This window comes from Amblyomma americanum, chromosome 3 (genome assembly GCF_052857255.1).
Source record: "Amblyomma americanum isolate KBUSLIRL-KWMA chromosome 3, ASM5285725v1, whole genome shotgun sequence".
In the NCBI taxonomy this organism is placed as follows: Eukaryota; Metazoa; Arthropoda; class Arachnida; order Ixodida; family Ixodidae; genus Amblyomma; species Amblyomma americanum.
Genome location: NC_135499.1, coordinates 65,165,142 through 65,187,840, shown reverse-complemented (window position 1 = coordinate 65,187,840; position 22,699 = coordinate 65,165,142). Strand labels below are relative to the sequence as shown.

The 22,699-nt window shown below is 48.5% G+C and overlaps 1 protein-coding gene across 2 annotated transcripts in view; it reads right to left on the bottom strand.

Moving 5' to 3' along the window:
• The window catches only part of LOC144124630 (monocarboxylate transporter 12-B-like), an 84,609-nt gene extending 63,757 nt beyond the window's left edge, over nt 1-20,852 (bottom strand). Inside the window, exon 1 of one of the 2 annotated variants that reach the window (XM_077657430.1) lies at nt 20,729-20,852. The gene's annotated coding sequence lies outside the window, so the exon portion shown is untranslated. Of the gene's footprint in view, nt 1-7,346; nt 7,490-20,728 lie in introns of those variants that run through there. The other variant, XM_077657429.1, reaches the window with a different exon arrangement.
• Nucleotides 20,853-22,699: the final 1,847 nt, after the last annotated feature.

Here is a 22,699-nt window from a genome sequence, read left to right as displayed (position 1 = left end):
AGACAACGACAGACGTGCCGCGCCCTCCGTCATGACTGAATCCAAGCTGATCACAGATGACACATTCTCAGCAGTGCACAGTGGTGGTATTTTAAAGACAACTGACAAAAATAATGCTACGAGAATGTGACGGAGTATGAAAAAAAAATGTTTTGCTTCATACCGAGCCCTGCTTTCTTGCACATCACTTTTAACTGTGAGGCAACTGTGGAATCTCGTAAGATAGTGTTATGAACTTATTGATGGGATGGGTCTAACCTTCCGATGCTTAGCAAAATCTTCCTTTCTAAGGCTTGCAATGAGCAGTTAAGACTGCCGCCGAAAACCAATTGGCTGCGTTCATGGCAATTGTGAAGCAACTGTGGAATATTGTAAGATACCGTTGTGAACATATTGGTGGGAATGATCTAGCTTTCCGATGCGTAGCAAAACCTCGCTTTTAAAGTTTGTCTTGCGCTCGCATCGCGTAGTTTAGACTGTCGTCGAAAATCTATGGGGCGCGTCTTTGATAATAAATAGCAGAAAACTACAAGCGTCCCGAGTGCGGTCTGCGGATGTATGATTGACACATGGTGCAATCTTATGATATGCAAAAAGAATTGCGTTCATAAACAACTTTTCACCTCCGTTATTCCACGCACTGATGCAAATGAGGGGGCGAGAGAGAAAACCTGCCTTGTGGGCAGCTTGACAAGCTCGCATCTCCCGACACGTAAGGGCAAGGGCAGACACAGTACGAGCGGCACGTGAAACATTAACAAGAGCACAAATTGTGAACACAACTGGCCATGAAAAAGAAAACGGCAAAAAAATTGCGCTTATCCACACTTTCTGGGTATGTGACGAAACAAGGCGTTGCACCACTCAGTGAGCGAGCCCAAGTTTGCTTCTTGACTCGGCGCTTCAGATGTATACCATATTCACTTGTGTAACCCACTAATCAAAATTTTATTTATCTCGAAGAAAAAGGTGCAAAAAACCGCATAGCGATGGAGCTCATGATCAAACCCGACCCCGCGCACTGAATCTGACCAGCAGACGGTGCACGTCGTGGTTCTCCGGCATACGTGTGACTATAATAACAAAAAAGATATGAAATACGAAAGACAGAAATCGTTAATTAGGCAATGAGGGTTAAGAAATGCCGTGCATTAGTGTGAGGAGGTAAATATGCGTACAGATCGCTTTTCCACACGAACCTAAGGAAGTTTTAAAAGCGAATGGCCATGACTCGCTGAAGTACAGTAAATTAAATTGGAGCAAAATATGGGAAAATAGACCGGGAATATCAAAACATGCAGGCGTTGGTAAATGTACAGCCTTTCTCAAAAATATATAGCCCAATGGATTAGCTTCAAAGCCATGTAGGGGGGCTCTTAAACATATTTGAAAGTCCTAAGCTGGGGAGGGCTGATGACTTGGGTTCCTCCCGCCTTCGTGAGATTAGGGCCCCTGGCTATGCGAGAGGAACTGAGCTGCAGGTCTCAGGAGCAGGCCCCTTGTGCTGCTTACTTTTGAAGAAGACTGTACATAGGATGCTGAAAAATCTTGGAGCATATGTTTGTAATGTGCTGCTTATAATTTATCCGGTTATCGGTTATTAAACCGGGGTATTTTCTCTATTATACTTCCTACAAAACTTTGCCATTCACTAAGAGTTTCAAGCTATAGGAACTCATATAGACTTATTTCTTGCGCGAAAAAAATTTTTCCCTCTACATTAAGCGTGCTTAATGCCATTGAAGCAATAATTTATTCACCCTGCCTCAGAATTAATGGTATCTTCCAATTCTATAATCGATTTGCCTAAAAAGTATACGGCTGCAGCTTTAGATTAGGCTACACATCTGGGAATATCATTGACGTATGAGGAGAATAGGTTTGCTTTATGGGGGTTTAACTCCCCAAAGCGACTGAGGCTATGAGGGACGCCGTAGTGGAGGGCTCTGGAAATTTCGCCCTCCTGGGGTTCTTTAACGTGCACTGACATCGCGCAGCACATGGGCCTCTGCAATTTCGCCCCCATCGAAATTCGACCGCCGCGGCGGGATCGAACCCGCGTCTTTCGGGTCAGCAGCCGAGCGCCATAAGCACTGAGCCACCGCGGCGGCTGTGTGAGGAGAATAATTTAGGGCTTAGAACTGAGTCTGGAGGTACGCTTGTTTTAACCACTAGATAGGAGGAATAAAAAACATCACAGTAAGCTATTTGTTTTTAGTTTGTCAAATAAGTGGGACAACATTCGAGGACCCTTTTTTCCTATTTTTTTAACAGAATAGAATGACTAACTGTATCGAAAGATTTCTTTAAATCAAGGAACAATAGTATTGGAAACTGATTACTGTGTGCAGATGTGTATATAGTTTGTGCCAATTCGAGAACAGCAGTGGATGTGCACCTAGTTGATTGGGAAGTGTGTTTCGATTGAGATGCTGTATTATCTTCTTCCAAATATTGGCGCTGTTGAAGTGCTAAAAATAGTATCTATTCACCAAGTACAGTTACCAAGTGATAACTATTAGGATCATTTATATAATCAGTTTTTTACACAGAGATTATTTAAGCTACCTTTAGTGAGTCGGAATAAATGCTCTTTTCTTCTGTGTGATGAAAAACTTGGATAAGTTGATGTAACATTTCCACGTTGCCTTTTACCATCGTCTGTAAGGCCCTGTGGCTCTATTGCTCCTCAGGTCTCAAATGGATCTTCCGATTACGTCAGTTTTGATTCTGGTTAGTGCAAAATTGCAAAATTATTTTTTATATGTATCCAATGCATTTCCGCTGGAATAGTAGAACAATTTAAGTCAGCTGCGGTTGTACGTAACTAAAGTATTTATCGAACCTTCATTCTGTGCCACCATCAATTACATATGATAAACACGCTTCGTAACAGGCTTGCAAATTACATTAACTAGCGCATTCCGTATTCTTTTCGTGTTGCCATTATAGTTGCTGTGTTATATTTTTTCTTCCTGTCAGTTATCAACAGTGCAGCTTAATTCCTAGTACTCAGAAATTCTTGGAAGTAAATATTCTCTTTCTGAGCCTTCCACTTACGGTACCAACTATCTTTTTCTTTTATTGTTCTAAGTATCGCTGCTGTCATCCAATGATTAAATGGTTTGTCGTATTTTATGCACGCATAAGTCGTGCATTTGATTAGTATTGGCACATTCAGAGCTTCTGTCATTATCAAATATTACTTCTGGGTTTATTCGAGTTACTGTTCCTTTTAACATAGCGTAATTAATTCCACAGGTCCTTGTACTTTCCTTTTTAATACGCTGACGTACTTTGTAATATAGTGCAAAAACCGGAGAGTGGTACGTAATGGTTGAATATTGTGCACCTGAAGTAACATTGTCTCTATTACACAAAATATGACCTTCTCTTGTCGTAGATATGGATGTTAGCCTGGTCGGCTTCAGTATTGTGTTCTATAAAGTTAAAGGAATCCAGTAGGTGTAGATATTCAATGTCCATTTGGCAACTGACATCATTGTTGAAGTCGCCAGTTATTATAATCGGCGAGCTACTGTTGTTGCTGCCAAGGGACGTTAATATACATTCCCTTTCGCCGAGAAAGAGAGGTACACTAGAGTTCGGTGGTCAGTAAAATACCCCGACTGAATAATCATCGAAAACACCTTATTATAAAGAGATGCGATCCCCTAAGTGATGACTAACAGATCGGCGCCTATATCGATTGGAAGGTACGATCTATAATTAGCAAAGCTGCGCCTCCACCTCGTGATGAAGTATCCCTACGCTAGACAGTTAGTTATATCCCGAGATGGAAAAACGAACGTTTTCCGATCCGATCGTCGTCCAACCGTGCGCGTGACATGTCCGTCCCACTCGTTCCGCGAAGGTGTACGACATCCGCTTCAAGATCACCCAGTCCAGTGCATGCCGGCATTTACAGCAAAGATATCCGCGGCAGCGCTCTGACACCGCAAACGCGCCATGTTCCGGCCTCCGTGGGGCGCAGCGAGTGCTGCGGGGAAAGCCCCGCCGGGAGATCGATGAGCCTCCCCCATCCTTGACCCAGAAACTGCCACCCGCTGCCCAGCCGGCGAGGCCCTGGGCGCCTTTCCTGCCTCAGCAAAACAACGTCAGCGCTTCCACGGGCCCGCCGCATCGACCCCGGCGTGCTTGCGGCCCTTACATGTTGCCAAGCACGTGGCAGTCCGCGTGGTCCTAAGGTCACCTGCTGCCTAACCCGCGTGGTTGCTGGGCCACGATGTAGTGGCGTACCACTTCGCCACGACAACCGCCTTATAAGAATTTGTCGTGGGTAGGCGCGTGCTTCTTCCTCCTCCGCGTATGCATGGTGATGAATATCGCCAACTTCTGCCTGACTACGCCAGTTGCAGGACAAATTCCTCGCCCATTCCCCCCAATTAACGAGGTCCTGTGCAAGCCGAGGCCACCTTATCCACGCAAACTTCCTAATCTCCTCTGCCCATCTGATTCTCCACGCTTTCTATCTCTCGGAATCCACTCCGTTACCCTTAACGATCATCGGTTATCTTGCATTCGCATTACATATATACCCATGCACATTTATTCTTTTGATTCCGAATATAGGATGCCATGTACTCTCGTTCCCCACCCTGCCCTCTTCCCGTCTCTTAGCGCTGATGATCTTAGGAGCATCCCTATGACTTCAGTCGGTGATGCAGGGCTCCTGAGAGCTATTATAGGACGGAAGATTATGGAGATAATTGGTCACCACAGGAAAAGGCGCGTGTATACGGTTGCCTTCATATCACACGAAGCGATCAGTACACAAACAGATTGGTTCCGTGAAACAGATTCCTTCCTAAAACATTGCACTTCAGAATCAAGAAGTCGCATGCAGAGTTTCCACCAACGACGCTAGCGCCGAGCGCAACGCCGAATCTTCGATGTTCATACGAGCCTAACAAGTATAGCGCGTCGCCTTGTAATCGCATCGACTTTCCGCCTCGCGACGCCCATGCAAAGGGGCCAGCGCGCAATTTCTCGTAGAGCGTGTCGCTTTGATCCCCCAGTCGTGGCTGGATGGGGAAAGGTAAGTCGATATTCGCGGTGCATTAAACGCTACAGTGCATAACACCATGGCCGAGAATCCGGTCGTGCGACGCGTCCTCTGCCTCCTCCGCCGGCGACGCATGCGGCACTGTAGGCGTCCGCACCGTACCGTGAGCGATAATGCGCTACGCGTGATGATAACAAAGGCACGCTGGCGCAAAGCGTTACTACGATGCGCCATGAAAAACACAGCTGCGGGCGATCTGATGAACGCCTACCCTCTGCGGTGCCTCAGCTGCAAAGGTGCTTTTCTGTTGAGCACGGTATACAGAGGGATCGAATCCCGGTCGCGGCGGCAGCGCTGGTGCAAAGGCAAAAACTGTCAGCCCACATCATAGCCAAGAGTAAGCGTCAACACGCAGTGCATTGCAGGAAGGCGTAGCACTTTGTGGGACGGATCATACAGGCGTGCTAGTTGCGCTTAGAAATGGGTATTGGCCAGATGTTTAGGCTTGTTCACCTCCTTCTACCCACTTTGTTCTTTGAGCTGGATGTTCCTGACGGCTTGAGCCGCTTCTCCACTCGCATCTTGACGGCGGCGCACAGCGACCCTCGCTGTTTTTTTTTGTTCTGCATAGTTCTGCTGCGCTTTCCCACATTCACGACGTGATCGGCTGATTGACACCCTTCTCACCTTGCTGCGTGGCCCAACAAAGCTGCCGTTGCCGGCATTGTTGAGCCTTCCTATACCTTTGCTCATCCGGCTGCATTGGCCCGTTGAGCAACGGTATACTGCCGCCGGAGAAAGAACGAACGGAGGATGACTATACGACGAAATATGGTGGGGCGCACCGCCTGCATTTGCCCGAAGCAACCGCAAGCGCAGTCGAAGCGGCGCCACGAAGGTCAATTTCGTTGCGCCCAAGCGCTGCTCGTCAATTACAACACGAGCGCCAGTGGCTCGGAAACGAAGCTGCTCTCTTGGCGCCGGCGTTGCCGAGAATCCCGCTTACAGCGCATGGATGGGAGTCTTTTACTTTCCTGCTCGGTACCACTCATGGCGAAGTTTCGGCGTTGGAGGACGTTGGCTCTTTTACGCGCCGACTTTGCCGTAGTTTCGGGACGGCGCTCGACTGAGTCAGCGAAAAATTAGAGGGGACAGTTTATCTCCGCCTTAAGGGCATGGCGCGATAGCTTTAATGGATTAATGCCCATATATGCGGAATTGGCCATTCTTTACCTAACATTCACTGATCGCTGGGAGTCCTATACCACTCCCTGCGCAACGGTGCCGCGATTAAGGAACGCGCCACTGCCCTGCGATGGCAGGTGATGCCACCGGCGGGGATTGTGCGACCCAAGTAGCTCTTCCCGAGCAATCTCTCGCGATCAATCATTAATTTCACTGCCACCTGGCTCGGTGCTTAGGCTGCTCAGAATCCAGTGGATAGGTTGTGATTACGCTACAAGGTCACGTGACCTATAGGCGGCTCAGGTAGGTTGCCTCTTTTCGACGCCGAAGACGACGCCGGACTTACTGCAGAACGGAAGAGCCCTAACGCTACCGCGTTAAAAAGTAATCACTGCCCAATGTGCCCGTGCACTCAGGCTGCCTTGTTGGAGACAGCTGTGCGTGAAACATGTTATGTTCGCCGACAGCCCGAAGCGCACTTGATGCAGCCGCGGCGTGTGTGACTTGAGTATGTTGTTGCAATAGCCCTATCACGGCACATTTCAAGTTCACGCCTGTCTCCGACGTGTCTCGCTCAAGCACAGCTTGTTGCCTCCTTCCGAGAGGCGTGCAACTCGCTGCGCTCAAACAATGGCGTAGGCGTGCAAAACGGCAACAAGACGCTCGCGGAAGTCTCGAGCTAGCAAACCGCAGGACCAGTGAGCGGAAGTTGGACGCGGCTCCACATTTGGCATCAGTCACGCACGGCGGTGACCTCCCACCAGGATACACGAGCTTTCTGCTCCGACCCAGAAAGGAAACCACCCTTGTACCACCGCAATTACTGGCAGGAGAGAACTGTACCTCTCGCGCTCAGTCTCTGGAAGATGGGGAGAGAACAGCGCGTAGAAACAGGACAAGGAAGAGCCTGCTGAACTGCAGGCTTCTGTCCCATGCAGTCTTGCTGAGAGGGGCTACATCACTTGCTCCATGGGAGCACGTGCGTCCAGCATGCCCTGATTTGCCATAATTGGGACCACTCTCGCCAGAGCTCGCGGTTAATCAAGGATGGGTCTTCAGGGAGCCAAAACTGAGGCGGCACGCAGACAGCCATGGCAAGCTAGCGTGCGTTGCGAAAGGGGTGCAGTGAGCTCACCTAGAGTAGCGGCGTCCCACGGGCGCTGCTGGCGGCCTTCCGGCGTAATGATTGTGCAGCGCACGTGCAGTCTTCGCTCAGCGGATTTGATAAGCTCGGCGAGATGTCGAGAGTCCCTCCGTGCGAAGAATGCGCTAGAAGCTGCACACAATGGACTCTCGAAATTACTTTATCGTGATCCGCGCTTCTCTACACGGCGAATGGGAAGAGGCTACGCCTTTCCTTGAAGCGCCGCTCTGTGCCTGCACCCGAAGATCGTCGATAAGCTGCTCCGCGCGCAGTGTCCAGGGGCTCAGCCACCCACACGGTGTGGGCACGCTGACGCAGTCTCGCTGCTGCGGTTCAGGTTCTGCGCCGTTAGGCTTATACCCTTGGTGAAAAAAATTAACGGGGTCACTGAAAGAGCTTACGTTCGAGTAACAGAGCGAAAGCATTGCAATTCTATTCCAATTCTGTTGTATTTCTATTCCATCCCTCTGTAGTTGGTGGAGCTGTGGGTACCAGTACTACTATTACTGGCTTACATTTCGCATTTTCCCCGCCGTTGATGACGACGCACAGTTTCAACCAATCGTCGCGAGTTTTGTAACGCCACCACTTTTTGGGCGACACTCGATTTTTTTGTCGATGAGCCATGTAATGCTCTCGCATTAACAAAAGTTGGTAACAAGCAATGTCCGGGACGTTGCCGTGGCGCACCCTGAAGCAATACTGAATCAACCGGACCACGCACGTTTCTTGGGGAAATTCACTTTTTAATCTTGGTATGTATTTGTAATAGGTAGTGCACTGTAGGATATCATTCACTTGAACCAGCACGAGGAAGGCAATGAACTAAGAGAAGTAAAAGTTCTGGGCGGAATGAATGTGCGCCAAAGACAGGCTTCGCTTCTATAGGGATATGAAAGGTGGAATGTTCAAACGCACAGCATTCATGAAGGAAATTCTTTCAGATATGTGGCGTAACCGCTAAGGAATACCGTGCTATTAAAGTGTGCCCGGAATCGCAGCTACAAGATGGTGAAGAACAGACAGCAGAGGAATAGCGCAAAAACAAAAATAGAGAACACTTTCGGGGTTCTTTCAGACATGTGGCGTAACCGCTAAGGAATACAGTGCTATTAAAGTGGGCCCGGAATCGCAGCTACAAGATGGTGAAGAAGAAACAGCAGAGGAATAGCGCAAAAACAAAAATAGAAAACACTTTCGGGGTTCTTTCAGACATGTGGCGTAACCGCTAAGGAATACAGTGCTATTAAAGTGGGCCCGGAATCGCAGCTACAAGATGGTGAAGAACAAACAGCAGAGTAATAGCGCAAAAACAAAAATAGAAAACACTTTCGGGGTTCTTTCAGACATGTGGCGTAACCGCTAAGGAATACAGTGCTATTAAAGTGGGCCCGGAATCGCAGCTACAAGATGGTGAAGAACAGACAGCAGAGGAATAGCGCAAAAACAAAAATAGAAAACACTTTCGGGGTGGTGAAGCATAAGACCACGACGTGGAAAGTTGGCGCCATACGGATATTTTCTTTTTATTTCGACTGGTGTGCCACTGGCAATAGGTTTACAGAGTGGGACTGGGATTTAGGACAAGGTTATGAGAAGTAAGTAGAGACTTGTTTCACGAAGCCTGAACACAAATTCGTTATAACGGAAGTCAAAGGTTCGCTTATTTCCAGGAATGAATGAAATAGGGTCTAGTTGGCTTTGCATACTGATTTCGCAGGAGTGCTCTAATATGCGGACAGAGGGCTGCCGACTTGGTGAAAGAATAACGACGCGGGACAACTGAGCCGTCACCTGTTCCGTATCGGTTTTGCACCGTGCACATCTATAGTCCCTTGCCCACAAGTTAGCGGGCTCCTGGAATATCAATACACTTATTATAGAAAGATACAGGACGTTACCTAAAGGCTGGCTTCCTTTCATCGGGAGGTGCATGAGCCCCGAACTCTTGGGTGGGGACGCCGCTGCCGCTGTAGGCACGCCATCAAATAAAATCACATCACTGCCGTTACCTGTATTAGAACACGTCATGCAAAGGAACTCCACAGGCATGTGCTGGTGCGTGCGCAGTGGTAGCCCCCGTGCAGCCGAAAAGGATCGATGCATCTCACAGAGGCAGAAGAGACGGCCCGAAAGCGTATTCGATCGCGGTCGTTGCTCGGTGCCAGGGATACTGTGGCACGGAAGACGAGGACGAGGTAACAGGCACTGAAGGCAGCGCCAGAGCAAAACAGGTGCCCTCACAAATACTTCTCTAGTGTATGTGATTGGCCATTCTGTAGATGCACTTGCAGCTGAATCTCCAGGAAGTGTGGCAAATGCTGATGATTGAGAAGTCTTTCGGCGCAAGCCAAAGAGGCAGCAACTTGCTGAAGTTTCGAACTCACTGACGGCTGAAAGTTGGGCTAGTTGGTTAAAGTTTATGATTGCAGGAATTCTCCAGCGGTAAATAGACAAGGATGGGACCACAGAGACGACACAAACGTTGGGCTTCAACGAGGCAAACGCTTTTCACATCCATGCCTTTCTATCCTTGTTCCTTTACTCTGAAAAATGGCTCAAATTGTAGACCCTCACTGACAGCTGGGAAAAAAAATGGAATGCATGCTAACAAATCGCAAAGCTTATCTGCAAGCACTACATCTGCTACGCCGCAACATTGGCAGATGTGGTGCTGCTTGCTACCACCTTCACCTTCAATTGGCGATTATGAATCCCCACCCCCTGGCTAGCAATGAACAGTCCACGCTGAGCTGCCGTCTGGGTCACTCATCCCATAAACAGGATATCGTAAAACGACGACGACGTTGCAAGCGTAGTTTCGCGAATAGCATTTTTTGCATGCTCTAAGCGTTTCGCTATAAGCGTCCAATCCTTTCTGACACCGCTGCTGCCTACATGCACTCTCGCCTGCGCCAGAAGAATCAACAGTGCCTTGGCGTGCATGGAGGATTTCTTCGGGAGTTTTTTTTTTTTTTTTGCAGCGATTGTGGGCGCCGAGCTGCAGTCCGAGCGGCGCGGACCTATACTGCTCAACAGCGTCGATGGACAGCGTTCTATCACAGAGCAGCGTGGGTCAGTGACACGGCGCGGCGCTGTGGTTTATTGGATATATGGCGTTCTCCCACTGAGAATGCGAAAATCCCCGTCCACTGCAAATTCAATGCACGTTCAAGAGTTCTTGATAGAACTTCCCTACTTATAAAGTGATTCGCACGCGCACAGCTTATATTTGGCGCTTAGAAAGCCAATATTGTTCAGTGTCAACCCTATTGGCATCGAGGCCAGTGCTGCTCTGAGTGCGCTGAACGAGCGCTTTGCGCCAATCAAAGGCTAGCTGACCTCGTCTGGCGGCCAGGTTGTACAGCCAAGTGGAAGGTGCCTTCAGCAGCCACTACACTGGGTAGGTGGGAACAGCCACGCGTCTAGAATGCGTAACATTTCAAAATAATTTGTCAGTAGGTTGAGGAGGTCACAGTGGGACCATTTTTTGTTCCTTTTCACGCTCAACGTACGCAATAATATTAATTTATCACACTTCGAAGTCCTTTGAACTTGCGTTCCACGAGCGCAAGAAATTATCGTTTAATTTAGGTGAGTACTCCTCAGCCGCCAGGGATCTGGGGCGGAATTGGAAAAGACATTGGAGCACAGTCCCAAATGTTTGAGGAATTCCCGCGTTAAAGGAGTATTGGTGCATTGTTGCTCTTCGTTGAAAGAATCAGCCGAATTGACGAGAACTTGATTCAGGTGACCCCGCCAGAGGAGCTCAGGCTTCGACAGTGCGTTACCCTGAAAGTACAAATCTCCGGCATGGCTCCTGCAAGGTTGCAGGCATCTAAATATACAAATTCGCCCTATTGGGTGGCAGTTACTGTATAGGAGCTTTTTCGGCAGAACAATAAGCCATGCACCAAGTTATAAGTTAACCCACCAGAAAAAATGATAGAGCCATGTCAAAAATACGACAAAATGTTTTGTCGTTCAGTCGCCGACGTGTGTTCAGTTGTTTCGTAGTATTTTTCCGTAGTACCATAGCTTTTTTCTGTACTACTGTTCTGTAGTCTGTCGTACAGCACTCTTGTGTAGTATGTGGTACCTTTCTGCAGAAACTACAGAAAATTATGTAGTCACTACAAGTTCAAGGGCAAAAAGAGTACAGAAAATTTTCTATTCTGTTTTTCGACTTTCAAAGGCTACACGGCCGGAAGCTACGCCGTTTGCGCAACGTCCCCAACCTTTGAAGAAGGGAACCCGGTCCCCCAGGGAATACCTACAGCTAGCGACGCCTGCCCGCATGAGTCTATTCAAGATATTCAAAAAGAGAGCTCTGAATTCTTTCCTGCTGACAGACGGCCGTTGATGAAATGCTAGTAAATTTCTTCCGGGAGTAGAAAGGCCGCAAAATAGGAAGTCGTCTCAAAATACTAAAACTCTTGAAAATCTGTCGCTATTATGATTTTTTTAATGAAAAGAACTGCGCCGGCAGAGTGGTTAAAATATAGTTCTCAAGTTAAAGGACAACAGCAGAGGTTTTAGAATTCGACGAGTATAAAGCGGTTGATTGTGTTAAACTAAGAGGTAAAGAAGGCGATGTACTTTTGGGCTAGTACTTGAAATGTAGACGTAATCGCCGATTAAGATCGCGACGACTTTCAAGCTTCAAGCGCCAAGATGGGGCGCGCATGATGACGTCACAACGATACATTTCCGACTCATGTACGCTTGCCTTGAAGGAAGAAAATGAACGCCGCCGAAGGCGAAGACCGCCTGGCGTTGTTTGGCAGCATCCAACGACGCACGACAGGGTGTAGTCGACGGCAGCGGACATATGAAATTGTTAGCGTCAGTGATCCACACCGAGCTTCTACGCACTTTCCCGGTGCGGTCAGGAGAAGCCTAGAACTTAATCGTCGATTACGTCATGGTCTTAAATGCTAGTGCAAAATAACTTGGCATACTTCATCTGCAGCCTATATAGATTTTAGTCCTTGAATCCCGCAGAATTCCCAAAAAGTGGTGCAGTTGCCTTCTAAGTGTATACGATACAATATTTGCTCAACATCTCCATCATGTTTCGGTCACGGACAAAAATCCTGAAAAAGGCTTGACTAGCTCCGTACCTTGATATATGAGGTAAAGAAAGCGCATACAGTAATGAAAAAAAAAGCGATTGCAGCATGAATATCTTTTGAAATACATGCTGTAGTTCATATGAAAATATCCGTAAAAGCACTAAACGGAGTGAAACACACACAATTCAAGCATTTGCACGCATAATTAAGTAAAACACTCAGTAATGAAGTTATTACTTTAGCAAGTAGAGGTGTGCGCAAGCCAACCCTTACACGCAATGTGAATGAAATACATCGAGAATGACCAAAAAAGCACAAAGGAAATGCGCAAAATAGTTCCAAACAATAAGATTAGCATGGTGAAATTCCAGTCTTACACAAATATATTACGTAGCATCTTCAATAAAGTAAATTCTATATCCCTATTATTGTCCTGCGCGAAATCATTTATCAAAGTTGGCAGCCTAAATTTTAACATTTGCTTTCCATAAACAGTACGGTATGTATTCTCTTTTCATTGTTCTGGCTGGCACGTCGGGTGCATAAAATTGTTTTTTCCAGTCTATCCAGCAATTTCAGAGCATTGCTACGTTTGCGTATTTTAAGGAAAACACCGCATCGATATTCAGGTCAGTTTACGTCTAGCAACAATCTGCACAGCCGGTCTTACCTGCTACTAGTGTGGGTCAACCGTAGCCTTCATCATCATCATCATCATCATCAGCAGCAGCAGCAGCAGCCTGACTACCCCCACTGCAGGACAATGGCCTCTCCTATATCTCTCCAATTAATCCTGTCCTAACCTGCAATATATATGGTAGACGATAGGGATAATTCGCAAATTATTTGTTTTCGCATTCCTGTACTTGCTGCAAAAAAAAAAAGAAAAGAAAAGAAATGTCATACGCGTCTTTCAGTATGGCTACAGCGACTGCGAGACGGTGTCGGCAGCAGTGTATAGCCTTCTGTGCACCTTGCTCGAGGGCCACGTCCACTGCCAAACTCCCGCGCGCTTCTAGTGCCAAGAGGGTTCATGCCCAGACTGGCTGCACTGGGGGCGGAATTTTTGCGTCGACGATGCGGGGCCCAAGCACGGCTGCGTTACTGCACAGTCCTTTGTCACGGAGTCCGTGGTTTGTGCCTGGTCAGAGAACGGTGGGATGACATGGCCGTTGAAGTGAGCATTAGTGATCTGAGACAGTGAGTGGTGTCGCCGACTGACTGGCATACCAGGAGGGCACACCCACGCAGTTTGTTTAGACGCGTCTCCAGTGCCGGCTTGGCTGCGTAAGACCAAGCGTGGCATGTTTGAATATGTGTTCACAGCACAAGCGAGAGAAGAAATCACTCGGGTGCATGTACAGCCACCTGACCTCGGTTTAGACGCGTACGGCCCACAGAATGAGTGCACTTTGCTCGGCGATCGTGGCGCTGCAGAGCAGAGGGAAATAGCGGAGGAACGATAAAGAAATGATGCGTATTGCGAATAAGTGGAAGGAAGACAAAGTCGTCATCGCTAATGCGAGCAAAACCTGTTGAATGGCATTACCGCGCCTCCAAAAGCTAGAAAGAGTTTAGTGTCCAATACCCGGGAAGACAAGCACCGGCTTAACCGCTCACGTGGACCGTGCGGCATTTGGGGAGACCTCCCCCCTCCCCGGCCTCTTACTGTTCTTCGTCTCCCAGTTCTTGCAGTCGGACCAGCGCGTCATTTAGTCGCATGCTGGCGTTACCTCCGAGGTCGGCGCCTCCGGGCAGACAGCTTCAGATTGATCCGCGTTAGATGAGATGCTTTGAGGCTACGGCGTCCAAAATAATCGGATCATGATCTGCTGTAGGGATCGCGAAACCTGAGAGAGGCGGATTTAGAGACGCTCCTAAGCCTTCATTCCTTCTACGTCCATTACGCATCTGCTGGGAAGTCGTCGACAAACCATTCCATCCGACAGCAATCCACTTATTTACGCAAGTAACCATTCTCACTTCCTGCCGAGAAAGTGCCTACCCACTTCACCCGCTCAGCGTGACATTCGAATCCGATGTGTCTTTCATCTCACTTTTCCAGAGATAATTTTAGCAACGAAAAGGACGGAGTGGGTCAGCGAAGAAACGCGGGTTAATCAGATGGGCGTCGCCAGGCCATGTAATGCGAAGGCAAGGCAACCGCTGGTCCTTAAGGGTAACGGAGTGGACTCCAAGAGAAGCCAAGCGTAGCAGGGGGCGGCAGAAGGTTAGGTGGGCGGATGAGATTAAGAAGTTTGCAGGCATAGGGTGGATGCAGCTGGCAAAGGACAGGGTTTCTTGCAGAGACATGGGAGAGGCGTTTGCCCTGCAGTGGGTGTAGTCAGGCTGATGATGATGATGATGATGATTGCCATACTGCATCGGCTACTGCGCAAATCGGCCCCATGATGTGTCAGGTCGGGTTCCACATTCTCCTTGCTGATATCCAGGTTTGAGAATGGGTACGAAAACGCCAGTGTACTAAACGGGTGCAGGTAAAAGGACACTTGAAGATTCCCAGGTGATCGAAATTGTTTAGCTCATTTGGCACCAGGCGTGCCACCGGGCTATCAACGCGGCGGGAACATCCAGTGGGAAAGAGGGGCAGATAGTTAAAATGTGTCCTAACTATTATTTAATTTCATCAGAGATGTACAAATGCTTGCGGGTAATTGCGGGACAAATCGCCAAAGCTAGTTTAGGCCCATTTGTTAAAACATAAACGACAGTGAATAAAACGGGCGCATGAAATATGTAACATAACGCCAAGAAATATTCCGAATAGTTGCAGAAGCTAAGCCACAAAAACACGCATTTATAAATTCGAGAAAAAAAAAACAACGGCAGAAAAAAATCACAGTAAATGTGGAATACAAAGTTAAACACGTAGTACACACACAAACAGAAATCACTGCTTTGCGTATAATTAGGAAACGCGGCGCACTGTCATCCTTCCGTGTCCAAGCTCCCATGCCTTTGAAGCAGAAGCAAAAGCAGAGGGCTGCTGCGCGCCCAATTGAATGAGAACGGTCGCCCGAGCAACGCGATCTCAAGAAGAGACGGGGCGACTGGCGCCAGTCCTGTCTCTTCTCGTTATCGTCTTATTTGCGTAACCAACTCGCTCGATCAGCTCTTGTTGCGTTTTTCTTTTGCGTAAGGGTATACTGATAAAGTGGAGTGGCTTGAAAGCCTCCGTATTACGACTCTGCGCCTTCTTCAAGCGATGACGGATACGCGGCCTTATCTGCGGCCTCCGGTAAATTACAGAAAGCGACACTGGAGTACACGAGCTGACCTGGCGCATTGTCTTCCCTTTCCCTCGCAGGGCTTTGTGCATCCGTTCTCTCCAGATATCTGCAGTATCAGCCATCTTGCGCGCTTTCCAGAACGGATAGCGACCCCCTCCATACGGATGCTGCGAATACTCTCCACGACGCGTACCGGTGGCGACCTCAAACGTGTGTCCAAATGGTCGGATACGATAAAATTTCTTGACAAAAAAAAAATCTGAAACTCCGTCAGCGCTGGTGCTAAATTCGCATGGACTTCACCCAGCTAGTCTATAAAACCCACAGGCCGACCAGTTTTTTTAAATGTGCATTAGTTTTAGAAACGCACCGATGTCGCGTCTCCTCGTTTGTGTAGCAAATGTTGCCATGCTCGCTTCAAGCAGTCGTCGGACATGAACAATGGGGCGCTTGCATCGAATACTCAGCTTGCAACAGCCGTGACGTCGCAAAAGGAATCTTGGCTCCACTTGAAAGAAATTTGTCTCCATCACCGTCGTCATGCAAGCGAGGAGGATGAAGGCGCGCAGGTAACTTTGCCCGCATTGAATCGAGACCGAAGGTACCGGCACAAAGAGGCATTTCATAAGTCCTTGCGGGGGAAGAACGGCCTGGAACCAGCTTATCGAGAAGTCGTGAACGAGGAAGCAGAGAGTCTTGGAGGGCGTTCGTGAAAGGAACAAAGCTTGCCTAACCGGGGCTGAGGCATTCCTGTACAGGGCAGGCACGCTTTCGTTTTGGGCCGTTAACCAGAAAGGTATGCACAGAGCAGTGTCAGAAGTTTCCCCGAAACAAAATACGCGGAATTTTCCGCAACTGAAAAACAACTCCTGAAACAAATCAGCCACCTCAGTTGATTTTGCAGTGTAATCTGTAAAAAGCTACAATACTACTAATCTACTAAAATAATGAAATAATAATGTGTAATCTGCTATTGTAAAAAAAAAAGAAATCCCTTCGATGTGACCAGGCGACTTTTTCCTTTATTTAGAAATTGCACAGAGATTATACAGAAGAGTGTGGGATGAAGCTGACTCGTGCCTTACTTTCCGTTTCCTTTTGGTCAAGCCGTGTGTACTGCCTTCTTTATCTTTTTTTGTCAGGAGCTGCTCATGACATACATAGAAAAAAACACTCACCGACTGACATATACGGAGCTATTTGCGGAACACGGCGGTTCAACAACCCACGGCAGTTATTCGATATTAAAAACGCTGCGCCGCCGAAACGCGCTCTCGTGCGTGCCTCTGTCGTGAACGCCTTGAGCGGGTAAACTCGCGAAAGAACGCCATTTCTCTCCATTACAGGTTCATTTCTTGCAGTTCAAAAATTTCTCGGCACTTGTGGCTTGAAATTACATTCCAGTGGATCGATGTTGACGCGGGAACCTCGTAAATGTGGCAGCGAACGATGCATTTATGCAGGAGCAAATCTGACTTGAAAAATTTTTCGCTTCTAGATTCACACTCGTGGCGTCTCCACCAAAAAGGACAGGAAGTGAACGGAAGCTACAGCCTCTGGGTCCCGACGCAAATCGTCCACTTGTGAAATGGGCCGGTGATGGCGACCCCTTTGTTTCGTTTTTCTTTGTACCTTCTGAAAGTGTACAACAGCTTTATATTACCAGTACTCACCTACGGGGCAGAAACGTGGAGGCTAACGAGAAGGGTTCAGCTCAAGTTAAGGACAACGCAGCGAGCCATGGAAAGTGATAGGTGTAATGTTAAGAGTCCGGAAGCGGGCACAGTGGGTGAGGGAAGAAAAGCGGAATAATGACATCCTAGTCGAAATCAAGAGGAAGAAATGGGCTGGGGCAGGGTATGTGATGCAATGGCAAGACAATCGCTGGTCCTTAATGGTAACGGAGTGGATTCCAAGAGAAAGTAAGCGTAGCAGGGGGCGGCAGAAGGTTAGGTGGGCGGATGAGATTAAGAAGTTTGCAGGCATAGGGTGGGCGCAGCTGGCAAAGGACAAGGTTAATTGGAGCGACATGGGAGAGCTCTTTGCCCTGCTGTTGTCGTAATCGGGTTGATGATGACGATGATCAGGTTACGAAAACTCTGTTTTCTGTGAGGGTCGTCTGCTTGTGGTTAGAGTCAACATCATCAATATCATCGGCCTTACTACGACCATCATCATCATCATCATCATCAGCCTTACTACACCCACTGCAGGGCAAAGGCCTCTCCCATGTCTCTCCAATTAACCCTATCCTTTGCCAGCTGCATCCACCCTTTGCCTGCAAACTTCTTAATCTCATCCGCCCATCTAACCTTCTGCCGCCCCCTGCTACGCTTACTTTCTCTTGGAACCCACTCCGTTACCCTTAAAGACCAGCGGTTATCTTGCCTTCGCATCACATGCCCTGCCCAAGCCCATTTCTTTCTCTTGATTTCGACTAGGATGTCTTTAACCCGTGTTTGTTCCCTCACCCACTCTGCCCGCTTCCGATCTCTTAACGTTACACCTATCATTTTTCTTTCCATGGCTCGCTGCGTTGTCCTTAACTTAAGCTGAACTCTTTTCGTTAGCCTCCACGTTTCTGCCCCGTAGGTGAGTACCGGTAAGATTATGCTGTTGTACACTTTCCTCTTGAGGGAAATTGGTAAACTGCCACTCATGATCTGCGAGAATTTGCCATATGCGCTCCACCCCATTCTTATCCTTCTAGTTATCTCCCTCTCATGATCCGGATCAGCTGTCACTACCTGCCCTAAGTAGACGTATTCCGGCACAATTTCTAGGCTCTCGCTGCCACTGCAGGGCACTGCAGGGCAAAGGCCTCTCCGGTGTCTCTCCAATTAAACCTGCCAGCTGCGGCCACCCTATGCCTGCACACTTCTTAATCTCATCCGCCCACCTAACTTTGTGCCGGACACTACTACGCGTGTCTTTTCTTGAAGTGCCGTAGCCTATCGACACAGGCCAATGTCGATTTTTCCTCAGTTTTCCATCAATAGCTGTAGCTGTAAAAAGCGACGCCGCGTGTGTGAATGTCCCTTTATATATGGTGTATAGACTTTCTACAGATTTCTTATAGACTCTGTTGCCTTCCTGTGGATATTTCCTTTATTCTATTCATAGTCCATAGAGTGTATGCAAACACAAGTGCACTAAAAGTGCATAGCCGTGGATCTATCGTTCGTGTATACAGTGTCTATATGGTTTGTATTGCCTATAGTCTAGCATATAGGATTTATCTATAGAAAGTTCACAGACTCTACAGACAAAATTCTATACGCAGTCTATAGACTGTCTAAAGAAGTTTTTGTAGTGGTGGACCACAGAAATTTGTGAGGAGCATGCTGCCAGGTGTTCGTAGTTGCTGCCGCTGAGGCGACAGCACGCGGCAGAATCGGTCAGGGATCGGGGTCAGGTCCTGTTTTTTGGAAAGTTCTCCTAGAGCACTGTGTTTAGAGTGCACTCTTGCAATGAGGCATAAACAAGTATGAACAGCTGACTTAGACGAATGCAAAGTGTTTGCGCCAAATATTTGTAGTACTGTGCTATCACATCATTAAACACCATTCCAGCAGCGGTTTCTGAAAGCCTCATGCGGCGAAAAAACCTCGTTACAAGTTGCCCCAAAAGTGACGGTACACTACCGGAAAAGAAATTAATTCTCCCAAACCGTCATGTAGTTACTCGAAAGAAATAAAACTGGTCATTTTCTTGAGTTATGCGTGCAGGGAAGAGCTGCAAAATCTGCTTCGCTGAGCAGACCCGTTTTTTTTTGTTTAGTTCGTTAAGCGCGTTTTTTACATTTTTCTACATAAAGGAACGCTATAGCTCCTGGAATAACACTTTTAGTCCCAAGTACTCTGCTTGTCTGGCATACAAATCTGGCATACAATGCCTTTTGTATCGCAACATATGCATCGCTGTTTTGTCTGAAGAAAAAATATATATTGCTCAACCAATTGTTTCAACATGCGGCCAACTGACGCCTAGAGACCTGTTCAGGCATTAAGGGGTTAATATTCCTGCAAACCAAAAATGATATTGTTGTTTAATGCGCCAGCGACTCAATATTTATTCGGTGTTCCAGGTTAACTATTCGTGCTTGGTTCGTATTGGACAAAAATTGCTATCCGCACACAACTAACCTCGATGAAGCAATAATCGCCCTCATACCTCTACTGCAATCTTCAATGACGCGGAGCTCGCCGAAGTACGTGAGAGTCTTGGTGACGAATATTCCAAGCTTTTGAGCTATCCCGCACGAATAGCGCGAAGTCTAGCTCACGGGATAAAGGACATTTAGAGGTGCGTATGTAATTACGCGCGGCAATTTCGCAGACTCAGCGCAGACGATGAAATGACTAGACATTAAAGGCGCTGGACCAGCAAAGCCGCATTCTAGCCTCGTGCCGAAGCGCAGGTGCTGCCCTGTACCCGACGAAAGAGCTGTCTTACGAAACCTCCGTCTTTCCTTTCGCCGGCAGGGCCGCCGCTGCGGCCGATTGCGCAACACACGCGCTCGCCACTCTGCACGGGCGCAAATGCAGTGCAGGCGTCGTTAAATTGCAATCAACCGGCGCTATTCGCGGAGGAGTCGCATTGCACCGAGCTGATCAGGTAACCCGGCCGGCCTGGCGCTATTGATCACTGCCACTGTCGATAGTACCGTCTTGGCCTGCGGAACCGTGCAGTCTGCGAAACGGGAAGCGGGCACAGCAGAGCGCAGCTCGAGCCTCGGTTTGTACGAACACGGGCGCTTGGGTTAGTCCTCGCACGCTCTGGACTGCGGCCGGAACAGTAGACGAACTGTTGCCAGGCGCTCAGAGGGCAGGATGTGTCATGGCACGCGGTTGCTGGGGGTTGCAGCAGCAGAACAGGGTACCAGCGTCGGTTCAGCTGCATGTAAGCCGCCGCTGTCAAGCTGGGCGCGCGGTCGGCTTCGCCCGCACGCGACCATGGAACGGGGGGAAGCGGTGTTCCTCCCGGCAACTACGAGCCCCTGAGTGTTGCTGCTTGCGCGAAACGGGAAGAGAAGGAAGGGACTTACGCTGACGGCGCGACGGTCAGCAGCCAGTGTTTCCCCCCGCGGGCCATCAGCTGGGGCTGGCTCCACGCCGCGGTGCGGGCTCCCGGCACGGCTCGGTGAATGAAGCAGCGCCGCTTGCTTCCGCGCACGCGCGGCGGTGCAGTCTCGCGACATCTCGCGGGACGGGAGCGCAGCGCGAATCGGCGAGATGAGAAGCCACTTTCCGTTCCCTTTTTCATGCGCGAGGCTCCGTGCACAGCAGACGGCTAGCAGACGACGCTCGATCGGTGCTCGTCTCGGGTCGTGCCTGTCGGGGCGTGTCGGGACGTGTTGCGCGCATTGGAAATGGTGCAGAAATGAAGCGTAATCAGCAAGAGTGTTGTTCCACCTGTGAGATATTAAGAAAGGAAGGTGCAACTCACTAGTTATACATATAAATGGCAGTGCTTTTGCATAAATCATTTTTGTTGCCCGGACTTAAAAGACGAGTGTCCATCGGGCTCCTCGTCGATGAGACTATGGAGCTTGAAAGCGATGTTGCTATGACACCTTTGGAAGGGGTTGGCGAGTGGCGCGCAGTTCGTCGTGTCTGTTATAAAATTAGTGGACTAATGAGTGGTACGCCTGTATTACCCCTCTGCAGGAAGGCATACGTGCTGTTGTCTGTTTCAGCATATTTATAACAATATTATGCGAGCGACGACCCGACCAGACGCGCAAAAAGTATCACGCTCGAAGAGAACAAATACGGACACTACATGCAAGTGCGAGCGCGGACAAGAACGTTTCCATGGGAGGCTAGGAACGAAACCGACAACGCGTGACATAGGAAGACGCTCTGCGACGTTTTAAAGCAGTTTTTGTTTGGTCACCTCTTGAGGGTATGGCGGATTCATCAGCGGATAACGTACATGTCTCGTAAGGTATCTCTTAGAGAAGTATTTGCTTTCCTACCGGTGATTCGCTGGGCGCGAAGTTAGAGCCAGATTTTAGCAACGCTGTTGTTGTTATTGCCGCACTTATTACGAGCTAACTATTATATGAGCTAGTGCCCTTGGCATCATCTTCTATTACCTGCATGGCAGTTTACAGCAGAGCATTGGGGCCACCTGTCTTTGCTGCGATCGCTTAAGCGGAGGTGGTTGCTACGATGCAACTCATTCAGTATCAGCTTTCGCATCTTTTTGTTGCTCCTTTCGGTCTCAAATAAACATGGCTCATACCCACTACGGGGGAGTGGCCAATACACAGGCGATGAATTACAGGAGACAGAAGCGTTTTGGGGCAAAAAAAGGTAATAATAGGTAATTGCCTGACAGATTGGACGGCGTAACTATAGGGACCTGTTACTGTTAACTTGGAGATTTAATAGGAAACAATGGCTTTATGTGCAAATTCGGAGTGTAATGTTTCGAGTTCGCATTCTCTGGGCTGTAATACAAAAAGAAAAAGCTCCGAATGCGAGTCGCTGCGTTTCCAGAAGGAAATTTTGCACAGCAGACCGCACACTCCTGTTCCTTCGTCCAGGCAAAGAAGCGCCAACGGAAAGAACAACCGCAGGGGACACAGGCAGACCCAACTGGTGAGAAGGAATTTGTAATAGGCGGCTCCTCAAAGAAGAGAAGCGGCGGCGGGACAGCAGGTAGTGACCTACACTCTCAGGTTTGGCACAAAATGGGCGCAATGGGAAGACCATGCACCACACCAGATTTGTGAAGGTAGAAGTTAAGCAGCAGAACCCGGCACCGCAAACGCGTGGAAGAGACCTCAAGCCTGCGCGAGCGTCCGTTTTTGTTACACCAAGGATGCTGTAAGGATGATGTAAGTGCAGAGGCAGCAAATACCTCAAGTATTGTGTAGCTGCGAAACCTCACCGAAGCTGTAATGTGCAGGTTGGCAGCAGAGCAATAATTGGGCCGCAGAGAGAGGCCTTTGCTAAGGAATTTGCAATCTCAGTTAAGGGAAGGCCTTGTGCTCCAGTACGCAAATCAA